The sequence below is a fragment of the Bos indicus x Bos taurus genome, chromosome 5 (genome assembly GCF_003369695.1).
Source record: "Bos indicus x Bos taurus breed Angus x Brahman F1 hybrid chromosome 5, Bos_hybrid_MaternalHap_v2.0, whole genome shotgun sequence".
Lineage (NCBI taxonomy): Eukaryota > Metazoa > Chordata > Mammalia > Artiodactyla > Bovidae > Bos > Bos indicus x Bos taurus.
The window spans coordinates 55890945-55908435 of record NC_040080.1 but is presented as its reverse complement, the minus strand read 5'-3'; the positions used below and the strand labels follow the sequence as shown (position 1 = coordinate 55908435).

General features: G+C 41.0%; 1 long non-coding RNA gene across 1 annotated transcript in view; it reads right to left on the bottom strand.

Moving 5' to 3' along the window:
• Positions 1-17491, bottom strand: part of LOC113892758 — a 32344-nt gene that overhangs the window by 10010 nt on the left and 4843 nt on the right. The window contains exon 2 of the long non-coding RNA XR_003511121.1: positions 6683-6865. This is a non-coding gene — a long non-coding RNA (uncharacterized LOC113892758). The remainder of the gene's footprint in view (positions 1-6682; positions 6866-17491) is intronic.

The window sequence follows — 17491 nt, the reverse complement described above, 5'->3', positions numbered from 1 at the left end:
GAGCTAATTATTTTAAAGTCTGATCAGTGTCACTATCTGGAGACCATGTAATTCTGTGTCTATTTTTCTACTGGTTTTGCTGACTCTTGTTCACAGTATCTCATCTCAGTCTGCGCTTCGTTTTCTTTGATTGTATCCAAAATTATATTGGAAAATTGCTTGTAGAATTTTTTAGAAAAAATGTTCATTTATTTTAGGCTTAAAATAATGTGTGTGTCTGTGTTTGTTTGCTTCCTTTTTCTCCAGAAAGGATTTTCATTTGCTTCTTTCAAGAGCCTGAAGGCATTAGCAATCTGGAATCTCTTTAATCCATTTGAAAGGCCTGAGATATTCTGGGCCACCCAGATTATCTGAAGTTTGGGCTACAGGCAGTGTGGAGACTCTTTTTATTTCAATTTACTCTTGTTTCTGGAATACAGTACTTCAGGGTCCCATCCTACATACTGTGTTTTCCCCAGCATCCAACTTTTATGTCTATACCAGGTTATCAAACTACTCAGATATCAAATACTGGCTTTGTTATAATTAGCAAATGCTCCCAGGAGAAAAATGACCTTAAATGTCAGGCTTACTTCTCTGGACTTTCATCTTCTCCCAGATGGCCAGATGGTGGCCAGGTGATTTTTCACTGCCATGATGGTTCCACAATGCTTTTTTGAGCAGACATTAAAAACATTTTTTGTTGTCTTTTCTAGTGTGGAGTTGGTCTGAACTACCTAGTCTGCCATTAATGGATGCTGAAGTCCCTTTTAATTATATCTTTATAAGTTCTCTAGAACTAATTTATTTCCCTAGGGTTACTGTGGTATTAAATTAAATCTCAAATATCAGCAAATGTTTATTTCTCTCTTGTGTTACTAGCTGAGTATGGGTTGGATTGAGTGGACTGGAGGCTTATTCCAAACAGTCAGTCAGGTACCCAGGATTTATTTTTTCTTCACTTACCATTTTGTTGTTCACAATTTGGAACATATAAGCAATTTTTAAAATATACTTTTCCAGATTCTTTTCCATTATAGGTTCAGTTCAGTTCAATTCAGTCGCTCAGTCGTGTCCTACTCTTTCCAACCCCGTGGACTGCAGCACACCAGGCTTCCCTGTCCATCACCAACTCCTGGACCTTGCTTAAACTCATGTCCATCAAGTTGGTGATACCATCCAACCATCCTTTCCTCTGTTGTCCCTGTCTTTTCATGACTTCAACCTTTTCCAGCATCAGGCTCTTTTCTAAGGGATCAGTTCTTCACATCAGGTGGCCAAAGTATTGGAGTTTCAGCTTCAGCATCAGTCTTTCTAATGAATAGTCAGGACTGATTTCCTTTAGGATTGACTGGTTTGATCTCCTTGTAGTCCAAGGGACTCTCAAAAGTCTTCTCCAACACCATAGTTCAAAAGCATCAATTCTTCAGTGCTCAGCTTTAAGAAAGCTGAGAACAATTATAGGTTATTATAAGATATTGAATATTGTTCCCCATGCAACATCCTTGTTGTTTATTTTATATGAAGTCATGTGTATCTCTTAACACATACTCTTAATTTATCCACCCCTCCCCCCACCCCCCTTTGGTAACTTTAAGTTTATTTTCTATGTCCGAGTCTATTTTTTTTGTATGTAGATTCATTTGTATAATTTTTTAGATTCCACATATAAGTGATATTATATGTTTGTCTCTCTCAGTGTGACTTACTTCACTTAGTATGGGAATCTCTGATCTGTCCCTGGTGCTGCATAGGACAATATTTCATTCTTTTTTATAGTTGAGTAGTATTCCATTGTATGTATATACCACACTTGTTTATAAGATTTGATATCACCAAAGAAGTGGGGAGGGAGAAGGAGGCACACTGGCTTTTCACTACCTTACCTGGAAATGCAGTGTTATTTCTGCTCCTAGTTTGGGTGGAGAATAAAGGAGAGCATGTGAATTACTGAGAGAGCACTAGTTGCTTCTGTTACTCAACTCTACTAGGTAGGGGTCTTGTGAACTCTCACTTGGCATATTGAAAGATTCTCCTAACCCTGAGTGCCAAAAATGCCGTGACTGTGCTACACGGTATTCTAGGAGATTGGAACTAAGTCGTAGGGAGCAAATCTTGTATGGAAAGGCTATTTGGGCCCCTTCCAGGAGAAACCACAGAGATTGATATCTTTATTAGAATCGAAAGTCATTAAAGTACAGTAGATTTTGGTCTGATTCAAACCTGGCCTTAATCGCCATGCAGACCAATTTGAAGAGCTAAGGAAGCTGAAATTTTCTTTAAATTTCATTTGTCACTGAAATTTTCTTTAAATTTCATTTCTTATGCTAGGCCCGTTCCATATGTGATCTGATTTAATTCTCATGGCCACTCAATGAGGAAATTTCAACTATTTATTCCCAAGTATTTAACTATTCATTAAAATATAAATGGTGTTTCAGAGCAGAACTTATACTCAAGAACTCTAATGGCCATATTTTAATCTTAATTCTTTTTTAAAAGTTGAAGTATATTGATTTACAATATCATATTAATCTTAACTAAATATTAATCTTAATTCAATGTTTAATCTGTTCTCCACCTCTTCTCCTGGCTGCAGTAAATTCAGACCATGGTAATTTTTAAAGTCAGGAGAATGTCCCAGTAATTTCAGGAAGGTGTGAGCGAACTGATGGAATGAGCTCTGGTAGTTTGATCCAGATGCCAGTACAGGGCCTGGTGAAAACCCAGATGAACAGGTGAGATCCCTATTCTCAACAGCTGCTGGACTGGAGTGAGATGGAAGAAAACCCCTAGGGAAAATAGGGGGCCCTCTATTTTCCCAATTTTCCCTGGTTACCCCGATAAGAAGGCTGAACCCAATGCTTACTCTGTGTGTGTGTGTGGTGGTGGTGGTGGTGCTGTTGGGGAGTTTCAGGGGGTTGCCAGAAGATTGAATTTCTCTCAGACATCCAAGATATGGAAACACAAACACTGTCCAGATGCTCAGTACATGCCCTGCGCAAAATAGAGGCTCAGTAAACATATTCTTCAAAATCTGATGTACTTAAGGATGATTATGCTGGAGGTGATTTTCAGGTTGATTGGTCAAACATGGCAGGTTAAATGTAAGTCTACTTCCTAAGATTATAATAAAGGAATAAAAGAGCACATAAATTTTCCAGGACAAAGAGAAAGGAAGAGACAACCACATTTGGGGAGTGAAATAGGGATACATCAGCCTTAACTGAGTTCAGCAAAACCAAATCAGAAAAGAAGGAAGCTGTTTTGTGTTACCGAATGAGCGGAAGCTGAGACTTTGGAGGTACCAGGGACAGGTACCTCTGGAGAACAGAGTGAGTGGGTAGACTGACGTTAGAGGAAGGGAACTGAAAACACAGGGCTAGTTGAAGGTTAGAAATGCCTGATGTAGCAACCCTAGTGAAAATGCATGTAAGGAGTAGTTATAACTGCAGAGCTCAACCACTAAACTGCCCCTCCCCTAGTGCAAAATGGGAGCTTTATTTTCTGCACAGGAAATCTCTGGATTCAAAAACACTTGTCATAGCTGCATATAAATTCCAAAAGATAGAGACTTCAGTCTGTTTTGGTCACTGATGAATCTAAAGTACCTAGAACAGTGTCTGGCATTTAATAGCCACTTGGTAAATACTTGTTGAATAAATGAATGAATGAACCTCATTAAACACAGGGGTATTAATTAAAAGTTTCCATCCTAAACACTGAAAACTTTCAGCCACATTCATGCACCAAGTTTCCAAAATGCTGGTCATCAAGCTCATACCCTCTAGGCAAGAGACCTAAGGATTCACAGTGTGAGCGGTAGGAACTCACTTTCTAAGAGAAAGGCTTACAGTCATTGACATTTGGGGGTTTCCCCATCAAAATAAGTAGACCCCTGCCCAATCCTTTCCTGTGGAGGCCACCCACCATGCCCTTCCAATGGGAATAAACATTCATTTATTTAATCTACAATTATTTATCATCTTTAACCCCACTCCAGTACTCTTGCCTGGAAAATCCCATGGATGGAGGAGCATGGTGGGCTGCAGTCCATGGGGTCGCTAAGAGTCAGACATGACTGAGCGACTTCACTTTCCCTTTTCACTTTCATGCATTGGAGAAGGAAATGGCAACCCACTCCTGTGTTCTTGCCTGGAGAATCCCAGGGACGGGGGAGCCTGGTGGGCTGCCGTCTATGGGGTTGCACAGAGTCAGACACGACTGAAGCGACTTAGCAGCAGCAGCAATGAGCATTTCAATTATTGAGCACTTATAATGGTCTGCTGCTACTGCTGCTAAGTCACTTCAGTTGTGTCCGACTCTGTGCAACCCCATAGATGGCAGCCCACCAGCTCTCCCTGTCCCTGGGATTGTCCAGGCAAGAACACTGGAGTGGGTTGCCATTTCCTTCTCCAATGCATGAAAGTGAAAACTGAAAGTGAACTCGTTCAGTCGTGTCCGATTCTTAGCGACACCATGGACTGCAGCCTACCAGGCTCCTCCGTCCATGGGATTTTCCAGGCAAGAGTACTGGAGTAGGGTGTCATTGTCTTCTCCGATAATGGTCTAGGCACTGCAAATAGAAGATAAGTGAACAAAATAAGTCTCTGCTCTCATAGAGCTTACATTCTAGAGGACAGACACTGCAAGTAAGCAGGTTGATAATTAAATTCAGTATATGGCATGTGAGAGGGTGATGAGTGCTAAAGACAAACATAGAACAGCGTAAGGGGACAGGGAGTGAGGGGTTGGCATATTCAGGGATGTAGTGAACTTTCAGCAGAGACCTAAAGGCAGTGAGGAAGAAGTCAGGAGCCTATTTGGGCCAAGGGTTCCAGGAATAAGAAAAAGCAAGTACAAATGCTGTGCATGAAGTGGGAATACACCTGGCATATTTAAAGAACACCAAGTCTTTTAAAGTGGTTAGGTTCCAGACATATCTCAAAGGAAGACAGAACATTTGCTGAGAAGCATAAGACTGGGGAGGATCAGACTTGGTAGGGGGAGAAATCCAGGATCAAAAATTTTGGACATATTTGACTTGGGAATTTTATTTGCCTATTGATTGGTCCTGGGTGTTCTTTGGAAGGAATGATGCTAAAGCCGAAACTCCAGTACTTTGGCCACCTCATGTGAAGAGTTGACTCATTGGAAAAGACTCTGATGCTGGAAGGGATTGGGGGCAGGAGGAAAAGGGGACAACAGAGGATGAGATGGCTGGATGGCATCACTGACTCGATGGACATGAGTCTGAGTGAACTCTGGGAGTTGGTGATGGACAGGGAGGCCTGGCGTGCTGTGATTCATGGGGTCGCAAAGAGTCGGACACGACTGAGCAACTGAACTGAACTGAACTGATTGATTGCTGAGTAGCAATACCAGTGGGCAGTAGAAGGCAGTCTGGGATTCAGGGCAGAGGTCAGAGCTGGAGCTATACATTCATGAGTCATTGTCACATCACACTGATGGCAGTTAAAGCCACGAGACCCGGATGAGATCATCAAGACTTGCACATGATTGAGCCCTGGGAGCAGTCCAACAGAGAGAGATGTCAGGAGATGAGGAGGAGTTAGCAGAGGATAGGGAAAAGTAAAGAAGCGGGCTAGAGAAGGGGACCCAGAGAGGATGGCATCCTGCTGCTAGGTAAAGAAGGAAGGGCTTGAAGGAGGGGTGATTGTTAGCATAGGGTCAGGGCACAATCAGTTGCATCAAAGCTGCTATTAAATGAAGTAAGAGGGCTGAGAATGGGCCATTGGAATTGGCGGCATGGAGGTCATCGTTTTAACGTAGTGGTGAGGATAAAAGCCTGATGGAGTGTATTCAACAAAGGCTGGACTTTTTACTGTCTTCCTCTTACATATGAATAGACAGCCAAAGATTGCTGAGAGTTCAGGAAAGTTTCCGATACTAAAGACAGAGTTCAACACTGATAGGGAGGAAGGTAATTGGAGGAAACCCAACATCGCAGGGAGTAGAACAAACCTTAATCTAAAAGAGAAGAAAAGTTGTGTCACTGCATGCGTGACACAAAAATAGGTTTGTTTTTTTTTTGTTTGTTTGTTTTTTAAGGAAGAAATGTCCAGAGAAGCAGATACGGCTAGATAGAGAGAATTTTGAGTCTGGGAGGTGACTACGACTCCAGGGCTGGAAAGCTCTTCAAACACAGGAACAGGACCAGCACAAAGTAACCTCTTTCTCTTCTTTTTCCCCCTTTCCTCCCTTCCCCTCTCCTTTCTCTCTCTCTCTGCTGTCACATGACAAAATTAAAACAATTTAGTACTGACCTTGGTGTCCTTTATTTAAGGGAAACAACCCATGGCTGAGGGGCGGTAAGGAGTGGGTAGTTTAATGCTTACTAGCAGTGAAGCAGTCTTCCCAGCGATTTTGGGCAAGAGAAAACTTTTACAAAATGTTAGAAGAGACAACTCAGAAACTGGGTGTGCTTGGCCAGGAGGTCGAGGATGTCTTAATAAGGCGTGCAGGTCCTATTTTCTAGAATGAGGTGAGCTCACCAGTGCTGAGTTGGAGGACTGACTGGGGTTAGATTTTCCCTGTCAGGTGTATCCTGCCAAGTGCAGACTGAGGTGTGACTTGCGAATGTGGGCGGCGCCATCTTGGGATCCTGACAAGTTGAGTTAACCTTCTCATGCCTAATTATAACATCCTGCAGTAAAGCTGAAGTCAAATAACTTAGACATACCATGGATGTGAGAGACTTTGGACACTTTCGGCCATCCGTGTGATGACTTTTTGTAGGATCCGGGTAAACGGGCTAGAGAGTTGCTGCCAGGTGGATCTGCTTTGTCTTTTTTTCCCTCAGCTTAATCGGGTGGGGCTGGATGGAGCCACGTTTCAGTCAGGCTTGTGGCCGAGCAGAACTAACCTGCCGTATGAAAACGAGGCGAAGAAGGGGAACATTTGTTGATGAAATTAACTTCGCCACAAATTTCATACAGATACAGCCTCACAGGAAAGGAGGAGTGACGACAGATCCTGAAGCTGGTTGTGTGCTTAGTCGCTTAGTCCTGTCTGACTCTCTGCGACCGCATGGACTGCAGCCCGCCAGACTCCTCTGTCCATGGGATTCTCCAGGAAAGAATACTAGAGTGGGTTGCCATGCCCTCCTCCAGGGGATCTTCCCAACCCAGGGACCGAACCCAGGTCCCCTGCATTGCAGGCGGATTCTTGACGGTCTAAGCCACCAGGGAAGCCCAAGAATACTGGAGTGGGTTGCTCTTTCCTTTTCCAGGGGAACTTCCCGACCCAGGAATGGAACCGGGGTCTCCTGCATTGCAGGCAGATTCTTTTCCACCTGAGCTACCAGGGAAGCCCCCTGAAGTGGGTTAAAGCCACTGATGTTGTGGGTCGTGGTTGTGAGGTGTAGGCACTGGAGACCTGCAGATTTCTCAACATGAGGTCTGCGAACACACAAGAAAATATGAACCAGATGGTAAGTTGTGACTTCTCTCCGAAAGTCATCTGGAGAGAAGACTTATCTGTAATCTACAGCTGCTGTCATAGTCTCAAAGGTTTCCATGATCCAAAAGAGGTCTAAGATTGGGAATTCCCTGGCAGTCCAGTGGTCAGGACACTGGGCTTGCACTACCACGGGGCACTAGTTGGATCCCTGGTCGGGGAACTAAGATCCCGAAAGACACACAGCATGGCCAAAAAAATAAAATAAGATTTGACTAGAACTACCAGTACTAAATGGAAGGAAACCTAGTAAATTGTAGGCATTGCCTGAGATGCTCTTTGTGGAAAACTGATTCTCTAGCTTAGGCGCCTGGCGTTCTCATAGTCCCAACTTCTTTTTTTTTTTTTTTGGAACTTAATTTTCTATCATAGTTCCCATCTCCTTCCTTCATTTGGAGTCTTTGTTCTAATCCTTTTCCATACCCCCTTTCTTCTTTCTCTACTGTTTAATAGATCCACTGGGGAGCTTGGCTTGGAGTGGTGGGGCAATCAGGTAGGCAGGAACTTCTCCAATTTATTTATCATCTTTCACACTGTTCCTAGTAGTGATTATGAAATATTGACATTAAGTAGATAAACTCATTTTGAAAGTACTTGCATGGTGTCTTTTCAAGCTACATGATGTTTGACCATGATATATACTAAAGGGTGATGAGAAACACCCCAGAAAGATGTTAACATCCTTGATTGGAATGTAACTATAAATTAATGGAAAATACTATGAAGTACTGTGAATAAATAGCCATAAAGGCTGGTTAAATATTATCACTTAAAGAACCATTAAGAAATAAGGCTATTTATATAACCAAAGTGAATCCCATTTCTCTGCAGATCAAACAATTATGCACAGCAAGAGCAAGCATCTTGGCTTTCACTAATTACAGAATTTTTTTCCCACAAAATAGCTTTTTATATTTTGATAGTGCTGATTGTTTTAGAGTTGTTCCCAAGGATTCATATTCAAAGATCATCTTTCAGTCTGTCACATTTTTAAGAATGATGTAATGCTTTCTTGATTATTTCAACATAACATAAAATGGAAATTCCATGGTTTGAGGTTTGCAGATAGTTCCTTTTTAATCTTCTTTAGGAACACATTTCATAATGAGTTTTGGTCTAAAATGTGATCCTGGTTTTCATCAGAATTTCTCTCACTCTATTTTTGGCTGAAATGGGATAAAGAGTCAAATGACTTTTGACTCTTTTTTGTCTAGTGTTTGTAGTTTCACACAGTTTTAATATGCTTGAGGATAAGATTTCATTTTTGTAGAGAAAGGTTTAAGTTGTCCAGCATATCTCTGTGAGCTGCACTATCTCTCTGATGAAGGCCATAATATTTTATCTTTTTTAGAGAGATCGAAGACCATAGCTTTTATGGATGGATTCATTATTGTTTTAAGGATGAAACTGGTATTTAAAATATGCAAATGTTATGTTACTCCTATTTAAAATCCCAGAGATTTCTGTATTACTTGTCTATCACTTGAGGGAAAATCACCACTGATTTTATGTCTTTGAGACACAAAACTATGTACTGGCTCACACCTCTACGGGTTGGCTATTTCAGTTGGACTCAACCAGGTGGTTCTTCTACTGGTCTTCCCTGGAGTCACCCTTGTGACTGTAGTCATCTTGTGCTTGACTTGGTTTGGATGACCTAGATGGCTTTACTGGCTCTTGGTGCTAGCTGTTGCCTGTGGTGCCCTGGCTCTCTACCACATGGCCTCACATCCTCTGACTGGCTAGACCCAGCTTCATTACATGATAGACGTTATAGATATAATAGATAGAATGTACTTCTTACATTATAAGAAGGAGAGAATGGAAGCAGTAGGGGCCTCTTGAGGCCAAGTCTCAGATGCCTCACAGTGTCACTTCTCCCACATTTTTTGGTTCCAGAGCCATCCCCAGTTTGAGGAGAGGGATGATAGATTTCACCCCCTGATGGAAGGAGCCTCAAAATCACATTGCAATGGGACATCCATATTGGATTGCAAGGATTATAGTGATCATCTCTGCAGGCAAACCTACCATAGCTTCTCATCTCAATTAAAATAAAAACCAAATTTTCACTATGGCTCCCAAGTCCCTACATCTTCTGACTTCCTTTTCAATTTTGTATTGTTCCACTCCTCCCTTCGTTCATTGCCCTCCTTTCTGTTACTCAAATGACCTCACCTTGTTGTTCTCCCTGTCTCAATGCTCCTTCTTATATCTAGGCTCCTTCTCGTCATTCAGGTCTTAGTTAAATGTCACTAAAAGTATATTTTAAAAAACACTTTATTGAGGTATGACTGGCACATTAAAAAAGCTATGCTTATTTAATGTATATAACTCTATAAGTTTGGGAATATATACATACTCATGAAACCATCATCAGTGTCAAGGTCATAGACACATCCATCACCACCCAAAGATTTCCTCCCACTATTATTAGTGTGTGGTGAAAACACTGGATATAAGATCTATACTTATTCAATTTTGAGTATACAGTACTGTTGGCTAGACACCATGCTGTGTAATAGATCTCCAGAATTTATCTTGCATAACTGAAATTTTGTAACATTTGACCATCACCTGCTCATATCCCTTCCTTGCTTCCTAACCCCAGTGACCACAATTCTACTCTGCTTTTGTGAGTTTGACGTTTTTTTTTTGGCCACATTGTGCAACACATGGGATCTTACTTCCCCAACCAGGGACTGAGCCCATGCCCCTTGCAGTGGAAGAATGGATTCTTAACCACTGGCTCACCAGTGGTGGCGAGGGGAGGTCCCGAGTTTACCTGTTTTAGATTCCACATAATAGAACCCTCAGAATGTCTTAAGTTGCCTCTTTCACTTTCTTAGCAACTCTTTATTATTTGTATGCTTTTATCTATTTTATTTATCACTTTCTAAATGATCTTTTTAAAAAAAATATGCTTATTGCTTATTTTTCCACTGGAATTAAGGTCTTTGGGAGCTAAGGCTTTGTCTCTCCTGTTTATTCCTATTTATTCAAGGATGAGAATGTGTCTTTGTAATGGTCCTCAACCTTGGCTACACTCTAGAGGGTGTGGGGTGATGCCCAGGCTGTACTCCAGACAACTAGAAATGCCAAAAGGATCCCATAGAGCAGCCAAAAGGAAGGACCACTGGCTAGCCTGAAAACCTCAGAGAAGAGCAGGAACCAGGGCTGGTCTTAAAGAGAAGGCAAGATTTAGAGACATGGGGCAAAGAAGAAAGCCTTCCTCTCAGAAAGGATGTAGGAGGAGCAACAGGGAAAGGAACTAGATATTGCAGAACAAGTAATGCCAGGAATTGACTTGTTAACTTGATTTGATAAGCTGTTGGTACATTGACCATTCTTCCTGAATTTTCCAGACTAGCTGATTTGAAATACTGTGTTCCATTTTCTATGTAAATCAACAACACATCTTTTAACATTTGAGCATCTAAACTCCAACTCTAAGGCAGAAGCAACACAAAATCATAGTAAAATGATGGATCTTTTTTTTAGAAAAATGATGAATATTTTTTAGAAAATATTAGGTTGGTGCAAAAGTAATTGTGGTTTTTGCATTGTTGAAATTTGCCATTTGATATTGGAATATAGTCTAAATAAATGTGGTTATGTTATACATCATTTTAATGCACATTTCTTGCTTTTCATTTTTGCTAATGGCTTACTACTTACTGTTTATATCTATTTTAGACTAGGGAAATAATGTTAGACAAAAAGCAAATTTGAGCAGTTTTCTTATTTGAGTTCAAAACGGTTGTAAAGCAGCAGAGGCAATTTGCAACATCAACAGCCATTTGGCCCAGGAACTGCTAATGAACATACAATGCAGTGGTGGTTCAAGAAGTTTTGCAAAGGAGATGAGAGCCTTGAAGGTAATGAGTGCAGTGGCTGGCCGTCAGAAGTTGATACCAACCAGCTGAGAGCCATCATCGAAGCTGATCCTCTTACAATTGAAAAGTTGCCAAAGAATTCAATGTCAGCTATTCTTCCATCATTCGACATTTGAAGCAAATTGGAAAGGTGAAAAAGCTTGATAAGTGTGTACCTTGTGAGCTGACTGGAAATCAAAAAGTTGTCATTTTGAGGTGTCATCTTCTCTTATTCTATGCAACAATGACGAGCCATTTCTCTATTGGATTGTGACGTGTAATGCAAAAGTGGATTTTATACAACAAGATGAGTTGGAGAAGAAGCTCCAAAGCACTTCCTAAAGCCAAACTTGCACCAAAAAAGGTCATGGTCACTGTTTGGTGGTCTGCTGCCAGTCTGATCCACTACAGTTTTCTGAATCCTAGTGAAATCATTACCTCTGAGAAGTTTGCTCAGCAAATCAATCAGATGCACCGAAAACTGCAATGCCTGCAGCTGGCATTGGTCAACAGAAAGGGCCCAATTCTTCACAACAGTGCAGGACCACACATCACACAATCAACTGCTTCAAAAGCTGAATGAATTGAGCTTTGAGGTTTTGTTTCATCCGCCGTATTCACCTGACCTCTCACCGACTGACTACCACTTCTTCAAGCATCTTAACAACACTTTTCAGGGAAAACGCTTTCATAACTAACAGGAGACAGAAAATGCTTTCCAAGAGTTCACTGAATCCCAAAGCATGGATTTTTATACTATAGTAATAAACAAACTTATTTCTCACTGGCAAAAATGTGTTGATTGTAATGGTTCCTATTTTGGTTAATAATGATGTGTTTGAGCTTAGTTATAATGATTTAAAATTCACAGTCCGGTACGGGGAGGGAGGTGGGAGTGGGTTTCAGGATGGGGAACACATGTACGCCTGTGGAGGATTCATGTTGATGTGTGGCAGAACCAATACAATATTGTAAAGTAATTAGCCTCCAATTAAAATAAATAAATTTAAATTTTAAAAAATACATAAAAAAATAAAATTCACAGTCCAAAACCATAATTACGTTTGCATCAACCTAATAGCTACTCTGATATGAAAAATCTTGTCATTTAAGAAAGCAATTTTGTATCCTTAACTAGGGGCACAGGAATGATGAAAGTGATGTTTTAGGATTGTTCTGTAAGAACAGATTGGAGATTAGAGGCAAGAAAAGGAAAGAGGTAGGTACCCCAGCCATGCTGGTGTATTTATTCACATGAAGTGAATAAGGGTCATGGTGATGGGGACATAAAGTCGAGGGTGGATGTGAGAGGCATTTGGGGGGAAAAAGCAAGTCACAAGTCATGATGATGGGTCAGTAGTGTAACAGCTAGGAGGGAAGGGTGGCCTTACCCTCATGGGTTAAATTATTTTGGTGAGCATTTATATTGATCAGTTTCACAGAATTAAATTCACGTAATGCTGTGTGTTACCTGAATGACAGGGCAAAGAGCAGAGAGAAAAAGCCTGGCACCACGTTTCAAAAACCTAAATCCTTTAGTTTCTAAATTGAGATATAATTCACATACTATACATTTCACTCTTTTAAAGTGTATAATTCAGTGGCTTTTCATATATTCAAGAGGTTGTGCAATTTACATCACTGTCTAATCCGGAACATTTTTATCACCCCAGAAAGAACCCTGTACTCATTAGCAACCATTCCTCATTCCCCTCTCCCCATCTCTTGGAGACCACTAATCTCCTTTCTGTCTATGGATTTGCCTATTGTGAACATTTCATATACATGGAATCATATAATATATGGTATTTTGTGATTGCTTTCATTTAGCATTTCTTCAAGGTTTATCCATGTTGTAGCATATGCAGGCATGCATGCTCAGTTGTTCAGTCATGTCCAACCCTCTGTGACCCCATGGACTGTAGCCCTCCAGGCTCCTGTGTTCATGGGATTATCTAGGCAAGCATACTGGAGTGGGTTGCCATTTCCTCTTCCAGGGGATCTTCCCCACTCTGGCATCAAACCTGCCTCTTCTGTGTCTCCTGCATTGGCAGGTGGATTCTTTACCACTGAGCCACCTGGGAAGCCCGTTGTAGCAGATATCAGCACTTCATTCCTTTTTATGGCTGAATAATATTTCATTGTATGATATACCACATTTTATCTATTCATCAGTTATTTGGGTTATTTATGCTTTTTGGCTTTTATGAATAATGCCTAAACCCTGCATTTTAAGATTGCCTTTACTACATTCTACATTCATGTGCTATTTTCAGTATTTCAAGGGAACTACTGGAAACATCCCTTTGGCTCACACAGATGTTAGAATGATGCCATTAAAATGGAAGATCAGGCCACTCCTTTTCTCAAAATGCTCCAGTGACTCCCTTCTCACTTGTAGTAAAAGACAATCCTGAGTACAAACTCCAGGGCTCTCTTCAGTCTGTTTTTCTAACTGTATCTCCTGGCCCCACCCTTTGTCTCCGATGCCCTGGCCTTCTAGGTGATACTCAGCTGCACTGGGCAGGCTTTCTCTTCTGGTTCTTGCTTGCACCTCTTCTCCCAAGGATCTCAATGGATCACTGTCACCTCCTCGCTCAGACCTTTTCTGATCTCACAGTTGAAAAGAACACCCTTGGACCCCCACTGTACTTTGCATATCCCATCTCCCTTCTTGTTGTATTTCCCTTAGAACTTATTCTATCTATATATTTTATTTTCTTATTTATAGTCTCTCTTCATTAAAATGCAAACTCTGTAAGAGTAAGAAATTTGATGCAATGTGTTCATCCATATATCCCCAGCACTTAGAATTTCATTTGCCAGATAATAGGTGTTAAATATTTGCAGAATGAATGAGTGAATATACTTAAAATTAGGCTGCTTAGGCTATTTAAAATAACAGATTTTTTTTTTGGGGGGGGGGGGTGGTTTGACTGGAAGGATAACCATTCAGTATGAAAGTGTGTCTAACTCCTGATGATCGAAAGTTCTTAAGCGCATAAGTCTTTGACTATACTCATCTGACTAAGGTAAAAGAAAAATACAGGCATCGTCTCTCAGACGCACCAGTTTATTTGGTAGAAAAAACTTCAGAAACCTGGGTCTCTCCTGGGGGAGGCTGTGGGGAACACAGGGAGTGCCTCATGATGAGAAATTTGGGAACAGCTACTCTAAACAACTATCTGAAAGGATGTTGGTTAATGTGGTTGGTTAATTACTGAGAAATTCCAGGAAAGAAAAAAAGCTACATTTTAAACAAACGTTTATCAGCATGTACCATTTGACTGGTCTACTGTCCAAAGGTTCCTCTTGCAGCTCTTTTTGGCAGCACTTGTGTAAAACTGAGGCAGCAGTAAGTGACAAAGGTTTTATTTATCTCCCGTTATTATCTGTTGACTTTTTAAAAGGCTCAGTAACGAACAGCAGCAGGGTGAAGCAATGTCTTGTGAGGCCTAGGGTTCCCACGAGCCCTCTTGAGACTTTCTGAGCCCGTGAGAGAGAACATCAAGGAATCTTTTTATTATATAGCTGTGTGAAATGAGGCTCCAAAAGGGGAAGTAATGTTTTCAAAGACACACTGTAAAATAAGAATCTGCCAAAGCAAAATGAAGCTAGTACTAATTTGAGAGAATTCATCTGAGTTGTACTCTGATTACACTGGACATTTTCTATGCACAGATTCTATACACATACTTCATCAGTAGTGTGACCTTTGAGATAGAAGTTATCTTTTCCTTTTACTTTCAAGAGATCTGAGACTGACAGAGGCTAACTTACCCCAAACTTCAAGTAAATGGCAGAGCTAGGATTCAAATCTCCTTATTCAGATCTGTTATGAAAATCTTTGGTCTCTTTCTCTGAATTCTTGTGTCTCCAGGTGGGAAAAATCTCAGTACAGATCTCATAGTTCCTACCTCCTGACATTCACAAATAATGATGATGATGGTGATGATTATAACGCATACTTACTGTGTGTCTACATTATTCTAGCTTCTGGGATATGTTTTAAAAAAGCAAGAAAAATTCCTGCCCTTGTGGGGAAAGAAAGACAATCAGTATAATATAGAAACAGTTTATGTAGTTTTTCAAAGTGATCTATGTGATGGGGAAAATAAATAGAGCAAAGTAAGGGGCATGTTCAAATAGAGTGGTCAGGGCAACTTCACTCAGAAGGTAAATACTTGAAGGAGTTGAAGATACAGTTATCTGGAGTGAAATGTTTGATGAAGAGAGAAGAGCTACTGCAAAGGCTCTGAGGTGGGATCATGTCCTATGGGTTTGAGAGACAGTAAGAATAGTCAGTGTGACAACCATGGTGAGAGTGGAAGCAGAGAATGTTGGTGGGGTTGGGGTGGTGGGTGGTGAGGTCCGGTGGAACAGGGGCCAGATTGTGCCTCATAGGTTATAGTTAAGATATTGGTTGGCTTTTACTCTCAGTGAAATGGGGGAGTCTTTGTAGGATTTGGGGAGGAGAATCAAATTTACACATTAAAAGGATCCCACTGGCTGTTGAGGAAAGTGAAAGGGGAGAAAGGTGGCCACACCAGATACGTGCCTCCTTCAAACATCTAGACAAGTGATGGTGATGGCTTAGACCAGAGTGGTAGCAAGGGAGGGAGAGAGAAATGATTGGGTTCTGGATAAGATTTGCTGAAGGATTTGAGAGAAAGAGAGGAATCAAGGATACCCATGACTTCCCCACGAGACATCTCCCCACTGAATCTTCTAAGCAACTCTGCTGCAAGATAGTTGAGGGTTCAAGAACCTTCACGGTATGTGTGCGTCATGTGGCAAAATATTTTTTCAGTGTGAAGAGGAACAAAAATACTTAAACTATTTCATCAAAACAATCACTCTATGTAAGACACAATATTTTTAAGCCTCAAGAATCAGAAATCTAGTGCTGTTATCTCTCTATTTGATCACGGTCAGAGTTACTTCATCTTCTGAGCCCCAAGTTCTTTTTCTGTAAGATGGGGATCACTGTTCTGCTGTCTCAATTATGAGACAGTGTGAACTCTGAGCAGTGATTTGTTTGGTTAACTGCTGGACTCACACTTAGAATGGTGCTTGTGACATTGTAGGTGCTCAGCAAACTCAAATGACTAGATGGAAGAGAATGTACTCAAAGCTCTTGGGGGTGGGAATTATAAGTCTATGTTAGGTTTATTATTAAGTAAGACAACTGCCAAGACAAGCAGCTTTGGGGGAGCCTAAATTAACAGGATAATTACTTTGCTTTTACTCAGCCTGTCACTTTTGATTGTTCATATAATGGAATGATGAGGACATCCCCTCAGAGTTTCTAGCCTCTGGTACTCATATGCCTTTTCATAAGCTAGCAGCACCTGGACAACTTATGTAAGAACAACTTTGATGAGCATCCTCTTTTTAATTAAGAACATCTGCTTTTTCTGTCCGTCTCATTAGAGAGTTTCTTTGCACCATGCATCTGATTGCGGGTGAAGCTGATAATGAAAATATACAAGGTGCATAAAGCCAAGGGGAACTGAATTCTAATCTCGTCATTGAGTTAATACATGGAAACCCTTAGAACTGTAAGAAAAAGCTCCAGAAATACTAGCCGTTCTTATTATCTGTTCGTTCATTCATTCATTTTCCTCCTCTCTCCATCCCTCCATTTCCTCCTTCCTTCCTAACTCATTAATCCATTCATTTATGGCTGTTTTCTGACACCTATTTTGTGAAGGTCTTGTGGTATGTGTAGGGCATATAAAGATGAATGAGATACTACCTCTACTCAGTGAGATATTCACATGAAGCCAGTTAGAAAACAATGCAGGAATGGCATCTGTCCAGCCCATCTTTTTTCTGACATCATATTGTTATTGTTGTTGTTCAGTTGCCCAGGAATGTCTGACTCTTTGCGACCCCATGGACTGCAGCTCGCCAGGCCTCTCTGTCCCTCATCATCTCCTGGAGTTTGCCCAAGTTCATGTCTATTGCATTGATGATGTCATCCAGCCATCTCATCCTCTGGCACCCTCTTTTCCACTGGAGGAGAGAATGGCAAACCATCCCAGAATATTTGCCATGAGAACCTCATGAACTGTATAAAAAGACTAAAATGACATTATGTTAATGTAACAAATACCTGAGTGGGTGGTCCTAAGTTCCCCAGACTTTTGAGGTCC